General features: G+C 41.2%; 1 non-coding gene across 1 annotated transcript; it reads right to left on the bottom strand.

The window, feature by feature from the left end:
• Positions 1-5,643: 5,643 nt before the first annotated feature.
• TRNAC-GCA lies at positions 5,644-5,715 on the bottom strand. Its single transcript has one exon. It is a non-coding gene; the product is annotated as a tRNA-Cys (tRNA).
• Between the last annotated feature and the right edge of the window lie 6,007 nt (positions 5,716-11,722).

Here is an 11,722-nt window from a genome sequence, read left to right on the forward strand (position 1 = left end):
GCAGGACATCTGGACAATGTGTGACATACTTAGGGTACAGGGAGCTAGAAAGAGGGACATATCACACATAATGGTGTTACCAACTGAAACAGTAGCTGGTGTTACACGTGTTGTTGTAACATAACATCCCTGAAGGATATGACGTCTGGAACACCAATGGATGTCAACAGTTAGTGACTACAATCCTCACATTATCCTACCAACCCCACAGAAACAGACGTTGTTTGAGGAACAGACCAAACATAACAGGCACACCTCTGTCCAGTCTGTGGACAGCATGGCAGTTAAGAGGTATGTCAGAGGGATATCACTGTCAGATTTCATGCCACTCAGAAAATGTATGTCCAGACAAACCCTGTCAGTCTAGCAACCCTCTATGTGTATAACAGCACTAATGACATACAATCTGTACCCAATTCTGGAGCTTGTCCCCCATGTTGTTGGACGTCTCCACATGTCCTGTTCTGTGAGGTATTCCCACCTACTGTCTGTAAAGCTGTAGCCCCCACACCTCCATAATGTCCCCTGCACAGGCAAGGAAAAGGGGCAAGTCCCACATGAAGGACTTCCCATATGCTGGAACTAGCAGCAGTATCCAGACCCATACCAGGCCCATACCACAATACTGTGTGGACACCTACATAGCTGTATGGCCTCAACAATATCTGACAGGACAACATCAACCCCCTCAAGGTAGGTTGAATGCCTGTGATGGACAGCAGCAATACACAACTACCATCATAGCTGGAAATAATCACCGGATGGGCCAAGAAAGAACAGGTGTCTCATTGGAGGCCATGTCCCTTGTTCTGCACAAGCAAATAAGGTCACAGGTGATGTACCCTAAGCCAATCTTGGAGTGCAAACTGGATGCATCACCAAGGCCAATCCCTAGGCCTTCTAGACATGTGTCTGCAATTCCAGAGCCAACACACATATCTGCTCTGTAGTGGTGGTCAATAACACAAAATACACATATGCCATAGATATAGGCAACCAGCTGCAGGCAGGTTGACCCCTTTGTCTCCCCATAGGTACATATGTGCGTGTACAGCACCTGCCCCCCTCCCCTCATGATCAGGAAGCAGATCTGTAATGTCCTCTCAAAGGCAACACATAGAGATCTCCATAGGCCTGATACCATTCCCAGCTGCATCCTACATGAACACAGGCATGGGCTCTCAGACCCATTCTGCAGTGTACTCAACCTCAGCCTGAGCTCATGGGTGTCTCATCTGCACAGAGGGCACCCAGAAAGTTGATAGAAAACAGGTTATGCATTAGCATGAATGTTCTAAAGGATACAAGTCTGAAACTTAAATGTATGCCATTATGTCATGACAGCAGTCCTCAATGACATGGCCAAAAACCTCAATACTCTCCATTTAATATAATATAATATTAATATACAGTAGGATATAAATAAAAATATACAGCTCAAATCCCCAAACCAAGATAGTGTTGTGGTCAATGTCCCAGTTTTGCATGCAGGCATATACAGTTTGCTTACTACAACAGGCAATCCAATTTACATGGGAAAGCAGTGTTAAAAGTAGTATTTTCATACTTCATATTCAGGGTAGTGTAGCTGGTGTAAAATGGAAGTGTGAGTGCATATGACATGTGAAACCACCCATGTATACACATGTCCCATACAGTATAGTTGCACCCCTTGCTACTGTAATGAAAGCACATAGAGCCATGTCAAGTCATGGAAATCATATACATTTACTAAATGAAGTCATTAGTGTGATATTTTATAAGAATGAACTGAGAGCAATGGTTATCAATGCTCAGCTATGCTTAGCAGGTTTAAGCATTGAAACTTGTAACCAAAAAAGTATGCCACCAAAAACAATTATGTCCCGGCACTATTAAGGCTGTCCTTTATATCCCACTTTCTCCTGCTAGACCTCCGTTGTAATTACCAGCATAGACCACGAATAAACGAAGTATTCAAAAAACTAATTCTAGTCATGTTTTCTATTAAAAAGGTACAGAAAAAGAAGAACAACTAGCATCTTACAAGTCATTACAAGCATTGCTCAAACATGAATGCTAAGCAGCAGGTAGGCCAGCTAAGAGGATTTGCACACTGGTAAGTGTCACTAAGCAAATCCTAGATGGTTTAAGTGCCCAATAGTGTAACCATATGTTGGCATTGCTTAGTGTCATGGAAACCCGCTCAGATCTGATTACAACAGTTAAAACTGCCTTAATCACTCTGCATCAACCTTTGTTCTGCCCAGCAACAAAATAAACACCCCTTGCAGATGTTGAACCCAGGACCCTGTACACCATAGTCACAGCAATTTACCACTAAGCCATCTGAGCTATAGGATTTCCTGCTGTTTTTCAAAAATATCAATACGGAAGAAACATTGTGGAATCACTAATGCACTAATGATTAGTATTCACTATTTACAAAATATATATATATATATATATATATATATATATATATATATATATATATATATATATAACATATATATAATAAAATATATATATATATATATATATATATACACATATATATAATAAAACATATATATATATATATATATATATATATATATATATATAGATATATATATATAGATATAGATAGATAGATATGCATGGAGATGCATATATATGTATAACAATATATAGATATATTACCGATAAAGACTGAGGTAAGACTGAGGTGTGTATATGTATATCTATATATATATATATATATATATATATATATATATATATATATATATATATATATATATATATATATATATATATATATATATTCACACACACATGCACAGGATCACAATTGCCAGTGTTGGCTTTGGAACCTCTACCCATCTAGTTAGTGGTACTACAATGTTAGGCAGTTATCACAGGTGGCACAGAGCTTATAGCATAGAGAGTGTTCCACAGTACGTGTAAAGTGAATTACAACATGTGCCCTTGTAAGGTATGGTAGTGGGGGGGGTGTACTGGTTGTGAATGGAGTCATAATACTGTCATGCAAGAGTCTACAAACTCCCAAACACTGCTATACACACCAGTGCACACACACACACACACATGTGCCAGTACTGTGATTAGCAGCCCAGCCTCTCTAGCTATTCATTCCATACTGTTACATAGCTGTTGCCCACAGCACAAAGCTTATAGATCTGCAGAGTTTCTACAGATACATCTACGGTTGATGTAAAAAGCAGCCCTCATAGAATGGAACACAAGATGTGTGCTGGGAATACCATGGCCTAAAATTGTAAACCATGGCTACCCACTGGATATAGTCCTCACTCAAACACTCTCAGGTTACTGGCCTTGCACACACACACACACACACACACACACACACACACACACACACACACACACACACACACACACACACACACACATTCATATTTGCCATGACTCGGATTGGACCCCCTACCTATGTAAGTATTGGTACATTCTTGCCCAACAAGGTCATTTATGAGGTGTGGCTACAACCAGTTGAGTAATGACATGCTGGTAAACAGTCCAGCAACCTGGAGATATATTGACTGGGGATCTCCTACTTTTGTGGTATCTTTCTAACCTGAGATGTCATATCCTTGTGTGGGCATACCTCTCACCTGTACATTTTCTGCCAGGTTGTCCAGGTGTTTGGCTAGAGGTTTCATCCTGTCTACATAAACATGTGTTTTTATGGCAAGTTAGTTACATATAATTGAAGAGTGATGTTACAAAATAATGACAGACATTAGTGTTTCAGACTACATAACCTTCAGACAATTCCCACTACTGCAAACCCCTCACCCTACTAACTTTCTCACTATGTAAGGGCGATATTCACAACACATGCCTATCATTGTGCCTTTATTCCACTTTTATTTCTGTCCATGTCCAGATATCTTGCTTTCAAAGGTTGGGAGTTATGGGTGTGGGTACAGAGTGCATTCTACTGTGCAGGCATGTCAATTATATGTAAAAGCAAACATAAGAAAAAATGATTATTGATAATAACAACTGGCAACAGTACCAAAAAGCACTTATATTCACAAAAGTCTTGGCACCGTAGCTACACATCCTTCAAGATGTCTCTTATATGTGTAGAATATTCCACATAGCACTGTGACTTCCAGGTATGTCAGTGGCAGAGCAGTGGGTAGAACTGACATGCATAACAGTTGTCACTGCAGTTGTCTGCACATGGCCCTGTCAAAGACAGCACTGTACCTAGGGCACTACAAGATGACTGCCAGGAGGACGTGCTGGCCAGATCCTGACAGTATTAACCACACATACACATAGCTCCTTGACCCCTGCATATTGTGGATAGGCAACATGTTTTCATGTGTATTGGTACAGCCCTGTCAATGTATGCTATGCTGCTATTTCCTTGCAAACATACATGTTACTGCATTTGTGTGGGTATATGGGGGGGGGGGGGAGACACCTGTCAACTGTACACATTTCCACAGACTGTGCTGATATTTGCTTTACATTTTGGTTCCATTTACCATACCATTGTGCCATGTCTTGGGGACTAGAGGCATATCAGTAAAGAGCACAGGTCAGATTGTAATCGCATACATTTGAGTTTCAGACGTCTTATCCTTCATAGTCTTACTGCAACTGCGAGCCCTGTTGTTCTATCACTGTGTGAGTCTGTAGTGGGTAATTCAACATTGCCGCCATTTGTGCACCTTTACCAGACATTTCATTGTGGTTTTCTACAGCTGACTTGCTGTGTGGGTGTGAGGAGTGGGTATGGGACCCCCACACTGACATCCATGCCTGTGACCTATGACCCCCCAATTAGTTGTCCCCACACATATACACTGCAATGGGATTTGCCACCTTGGGTACTACTGCATAGTGTGTGGAGGCCAGTTTTGCCCCTTATAGTTGTCAGTTGTGTGCTGCTATCCCAGTAGGCCACCCCATTCCCATGCATGCATGCAGCATTACCATAGATATGCTAGCAAAACATACTGATCCAGTCATTTATTGTTAAAAAGACTGACTTACCTTGTGCTTACAGCAGTTGTAAGGACAGTGCTTGAGGACCACCTATGTTGGATGCACACAGTACACTGCCTATAGATGGTAAGTTACAGGCAATTTGATGTGGGTGTCATCCATTTTACTGTGTGTGTGAGTCAGAGAGATGTGTCAGTCCCTGAGGTCCCGACAGTATCAGTGTGTGTGCTACAAGTTGCCTCTTTGCCAAGACCTGAGCATACTGGGCATGTCTCTATTTGCCTACAGGAGCAGGCTCAGGGGCCTCCTCCTCTGAGTCCCTCTGTACCTGTGGGGACATTGGCAATAATGGTGGGCTGTGTGGCCCTTCCCTGTGCTGTTCCTTCTGCAGCTGTTTCCGCAGGATCGTATTGTTTAGCATGGCACATACTATGAACATGTGGGCACATGTGGATGGAGAGTACTGCAAGGCTCCACCAGATATGTCAAGGCAGAGGAACCATGACTTGAGCATCCCAATCACATAGGTTCATAGGTTCATAGATTAGTACTAGGCTAACTGCCCTTATGGGCCATCTTCAGCCTAGCCAATTACACCATGTGAGAATCAAACCCTACACATTATTTTGTAAGGTAAACACCTTAACTATTATGCCAACCTCCCACCCATAAATCAAGGGACATCTGGGTTTGAACCAGAGACCTCTTGATCTGCAGTCAAATGCTCTATCACTGAGCAATACCCCTGTTACATGATCTATAATGATCCTAGTGTGTGCGCGTGCCTCATTATGGCATTCTTGTGTGAGTGTGTGTGCATTTCTGATGGGTGTCATCATCCACAGCTCCAGTGCATAGCCAGCATCCCCCAACAGTTGGCCATATGGGATGCCTCCACTGGCAAATGCCTGGTACAGCTGTGACGAATGCCAGATGTGGGAGTTGTGATAGCTTCCAGGGCTTCCAGCACACACATTCATGATTATTCCCTGGACATTGCACACAACCTGGCAGTTGATGGAGGGGAATCCATTGTGGTTTAGGTAGACCCTACCTTGTTCATCGGGTGGTGCTTTGATGAGGATGTGCGTGCAGTCTATGGCACCTAGTACCTCCGGGTATTCTGCTACACAGTGGAAGTGATGCATATTGCCGGTCCTCTCCTCACGGGTGCTGGAGAAGTAAATGTGCTTATCGGCATGTGATAGCATGGCATCCAGGAACTGGTGGAGTACTCTGGATGCAGATGTCTGTGAGACCCCCATAATGTCCCCAGTAGGTCTTTGAAAAGTAACACAAACCAAGAAGAATCACTGTTCCAATGTTCACCAAAACACCAAAAATACAGAACAGATGGAAGAGGTGCAAATCCGTAATCCACACGAATTCCTTTATTAAAACGACTCTTCAGTCCAATAAAACGCAGAAACAATAAGTTTGACTATACAGTCCACTAACGCGATTACACCAGCACTGCATTTTCATTTAAACCACTTCATCAGATGGAGACAAATGCATACCTACACAAAAACCACTCCTTATATATTCATCAAAATAATTAAACAATTAGTTAATTAAAGGGAACAAGATACTTAAACATTTAAAGGGGTAAGACTTATAATGCATACAACACATACATTAAAATATATTATAATGGTTTCCCCCCACAATGACCTGATACATTAATGGATTAATAAATTAATATTATTATCAAAATTTAATAAAAACTTTATAATAACTTAATCTAATAAAACAAACTAAATTCTTTAATACAACCAGCAAAAGCATTACAGCTTGTGGTATCCTATACTACCAACACTTTATAATGTAAACTGATTTTAATACACATTTAAAATAATATAAATATAGAAAAAAATGTATCAGGTCAGTGTGGGGGGAATCCATTATAATATATGTTAGTGTCATGGAAACCCGCTCAGATCCGATTACAGCTGTTAAAACTGCCTTAATCACTCTGTCTGCATCAACCTTTGTTCTTCCCAGCAACAAAATAGCCACCCCTTGCAGATGTTGAACCCAGGACCCTGTACACCATAGTCACAGCAATTTACCACTAAGCCATGTGAGCTGTAGGATTTCCTGCTGTTTTTCAAACATATCAATACGGAAGAAACATTGTGGAATCACTAATGCACTAATGATTGGTATTCACTATTTACAAATATAAATATATATATATATATATATATATATATATATATATATATATATATATATATAAAATAAAACATATATATATATATATATATATATATATATATATATATATATATATAGATATATATAGATATAGATAGATAGATATGCATGGAGATACATATATATGTATAACAATATGTAGATATATTACCGATAAAGACTGAGGTAAGACTGAGGTGTGTGTGTGTGTATATATATATATATATATATATATATATATATATATATATATATATATATATATATATATATATTCACACACACATGCACAGGATAACAATTGCCAGTGTTGGCTTTGGAACCTCTACCCATCTAGTTAGTGGTAGCACAATGTTAGGCAGTTATCACAGGTGGCACAGAGCTTATAGTGTAGAGAGTGTTCCACAGTACGTGTAAAGTGAATTACAACGTGTGCCCTTGTAAGGTATGGTAGTGAGGGGGGGTGTGTACTGGTTGTGAATGGAGTCATAATACTGTCATGCAAGAGTCTACACACTCCCAAACACTGCTATACACACCAATGCACACACACACACATGTGCCAGTACTGTGATTAGCAGCCCTGCCTCTCTAGCTATTCATTCCATACTGTTACATAGCTGTTGCCCACAGCACAAAGCTTATAGATCTGCAGAGTCTCTACAGATACATCTACGGTTGATGTAAAAAGCAGCCCTCATAGAATGGAACACAGGATGTGTGCTGGGAATACCATGGCCTAAAATTGTAAACCATAGCTACCCATTGGATATAGTCCTCACTCAAACACTCTCAGGTTACTGGTCTTGCACACACACACACACACAAACACACACACACACACACACACACACACACACACACACACACACACACTCATATTTGCCATGACTCGGATTGGACCCCCTACCTATGTAAGTATTGGTACATTCTTGCCCAACAAGGTCATTTATGAGGTGTGGCTACAACCAGTTGAGTAATGACATGCTGGTAAACAGTCCAGCAACCTGGAGATATATTGACTGGGGATCTCCTACTTTTGTGGTATCTTTCTAACCTGAGATGTCATATCCTTGTGTGGGCATACCTCTCACCTGTACATTTTCTGCCAGGTTATCCAGGAGTTTGGCTAGAGGTTTCATCCTGTCTACATAAACATGTGTTTTTATGGCAAGTTAGTTACATATAATTGAAGAGTGATGTTACAAAATAATGACAGACATTACTGTTTCAGACTACATAACCTTCAGACAATTCCCACTACTGCAAACCCCTCACCCTACCAACTTTCTCACTATGTAAGGGCGATATTCACAACACATGCCTATCATTGTGCCTTTATTCCACTTTTATTTCTGTCCTTGTCCAGATATATTGCTTTCAAAGGTCGGGAGTTTTGGGTGTGGGTACAGAATGCATTCTACTGTGCAGGCATGTCAATTATATGTAAAAGCAAACATAAGAAAAAATGATTATTGATAATAACAACTGGCAATAGTACCAAAAATCACTTATATTCACAAAAGTCTTGGCACCTTAGCTACACATCCTTCAAGATGTCTCTTATATGTGTAGAATATTCCACATAGCACTGTGACTTCCAGGTATGTCAGTGGCAGAGCAGTGGGTAGAACTGACATGCATAACATTTTGTCACTGCAGTTGTCTGCACATGGCCCTGTCAAAGACAGCACTGTACCTAGGGCACTACAAGATGACTACCAGGAAGACGTGCTGGCCAGATCCTGACAGTATTAACCACACATACACATAGCTCCTTGACCCCTGCATATTGTGGACAGGCAACATGTTTTCATGTGTATTGGTACAGCCCTGTCAATGTGTGCTATGCTGCTATTTCCTTGCAAACATACATGTTACTGCATTTGTGTGGGTATATGGGGGGGACACCTGTCAACTGTACACATTTCCACAGACTGTGCTGATATTTGCGTTACATTTTGGTTCCATTTACCATACCATTGTGCCATGTCTTGGTGACTACTGGCATATCAGTAAAGAGCACAGGTCAGATTGTAATGGCATACATTTGAGTTTCAGACGTCTTATCCTTCATAGTCTTACTGCAACTGCGAGTCCTGCTCTTCTATCACTGTGTGATTCTGTAGTGTGTAATTCAACATTGCCGCCATTTGTGCACCTTTACCAGACATTTCATTGTGGTTTTCTACAGCTGACTTGCTGTGTGGGTGTGAGGAGTGGGTATGGGACCCCCACACTGACATCCATGCCAGTGACCTATGACCCCCCAATTAGTTGTCCCCACACATATACACTGCAATGGGATTTGCCACCTTGGGTACTACTGCATAGTGTGTGGAGGCCAGTTTTGCCCCACATAGTTGTCAGTTGTGTGCTGCTATCCCAGTAGGCCACCCCATTCCCATGCATGCATGCAGCATTACCATAGATATGCTAGCAAAACATACTGATCCAGTCATTTATTGTTAAAAAGACTGACTTACCTTGTGCTTACAGCAGTTGTAAGGACAGTGCTTGAGGACCACCTATGTTGGATGCACACAGTACACTGCCTATCAATGGTAAGTTACAGGCAATTTGATGTGGGTGTCATCCATTTTACTGTGTGTGTGAGTCAGAGAGATGTGTCAGTCCCTGAGGTCCCGACAGTGTCAGTGTGTGTGCTACAAGTTGCCTGTTTGCCAAGACCTGAGCATACTGGGTATGTCTCTATTTGCCTACAGGAGCAGGCTCAGGGGCCTCCTTCTCTGAGTCCCTCTGTACCTGTGGGGACATTGGCAATAATGGTGGGCTGTGTGGCCCTTCCCTGTGCTGTTCCTTCTGCAGCTGTTTCCGCAGGATCGTATTGTGTAGCATGGCACATACTATGAACATGTGGGCACATGTGGATGGAGAGTACTGCAAGGCTCCACCAGATATGTCAAGGCAGAGGAACCATGACTTGAGCATCCCAATCACATAGGTTCATAGGTTCATAGATTAGTACTACGCTAACTGCCCTTATAGGCCATCTTCAGCCTAGCCAATTACACCATGTGAGAATCAAACCCTGCACCTTATGTTTGTAAGGTAAACACCTTAACTATTATGCCAACCTCCCACCCATAAATCAAGGGGCATCTGGGTTTGAACTGGAGACCTCTTGATCTGCAGCCAAATGCTCTATCACTGAGCAATATCCCCTGTTACATGATCTATAATGATCCTAGTGTGTGCGTGTGCCTCATTATGGCATTCTTGTGTGAGTGTGTGTGCATTTCTGGTGGGTGTCATCATCCACAACTCCAGTGCATAGCCAGCATCCCCCAACAGTTGGCCATATGGAATGCCTCCACTGGCAAATGCCTGGTACAGCTGTGACGAATGCCAGATGTGGGAGTTGTGATAGCTTCCAGGGCTTCCAGCACACACATTCATGATAATGCCCTGGACATTGCACACAACCTGGCAGTTGATGGAGGGGAATCCATTGTGGTTTAGGTAGACCCTACCTTGTTCATCGGGTGGTGCTTTGATGAGGATGTGCGTGCAGTCTATGGCACCTAGTACCTCCAGGTATTCTGCTACACAGTGGAAGCGATGTATATTGCCGGTCCTCTCCTCACGGGTGCTGGAGAAGTAAATGTGCTTATCGGCATGTGATAGCATGACATCCAGGAACTGGTGGAGTACTCTGGATGCAGATGTCTGTGAGACCCCCATAATGTCCCCAGTAGGTCTTTGAAAAGTAACACAAACCAAAAAGAATCACTGTTCCAATGTTCACCAAAACACCAAAAATACAGAACAGATGGAAGAGGCGCAAATCCGTAATCCACATGAATTCCTTTATTAAAACGACTCTTCAGTCCAATAAAACGCAGAAACAATAAGTTTGACTATACAGTCCACTAACGCGATTACACCAGCACTGCGTTTTCATTTAAACCACTTCATCAGATGGAGACAAATGCATACCTACACAAAAACCACTCCTTATATATTCATCAAAATAATTAAACAATTAGTTAATTAAAGGGAACAAAATACTTAAACATTTAAAGGGATAAGACTTATAATGCATACAACACATACATTAAAATATATTATAATGGATTCCCCCCACACTGACCTGATACATTACTGGATTAATAAATTATTATTATTATCAAAATTTAATAAAAACTTTATAATAACTTAATCTAATAAAACAAACTAAATTCTTTAATACAACCAGCAAAAGCATTACAGCTTGTGGTATCCTATACTACCAACACTTTATAATGTAAACTGATTTTAATACACATTTAAAATAATATAAATATAGAAAAAAATGTGTCAGGTCAGTGTGGGGGGAATCCATTATAATATATTTTAGTGTCATGGAAACCCGCACAGATCTGATTACAACTGTTAAAACTGCCTTAATCACTCTGTCTGCATCAACCTTTGTTCTGCCCAGCAACAAGATAAACACCCCTTGCAGATGTTGAACCCAGGACCCTGTACACCATAGTCACAGCAATTTACCACTAAGCCATCTGAGCTGTAGGATTTCCTGCTGTTTTTCAAA

The sequence above is a fragment of the Protopterus annectens genome, chromosome 8.part0 (assembly GCF_019279795.1).
Source record: "Protopterus annectens isolate FY-2018-M chromosome 8.part0, PAN1.0, whole genome shotgun sequence".
NCBI lineage: Eukaryota > Metazoa > Chordata > Ceratodontiformes > Protopteridae > Protopterus > Protopterus annectens.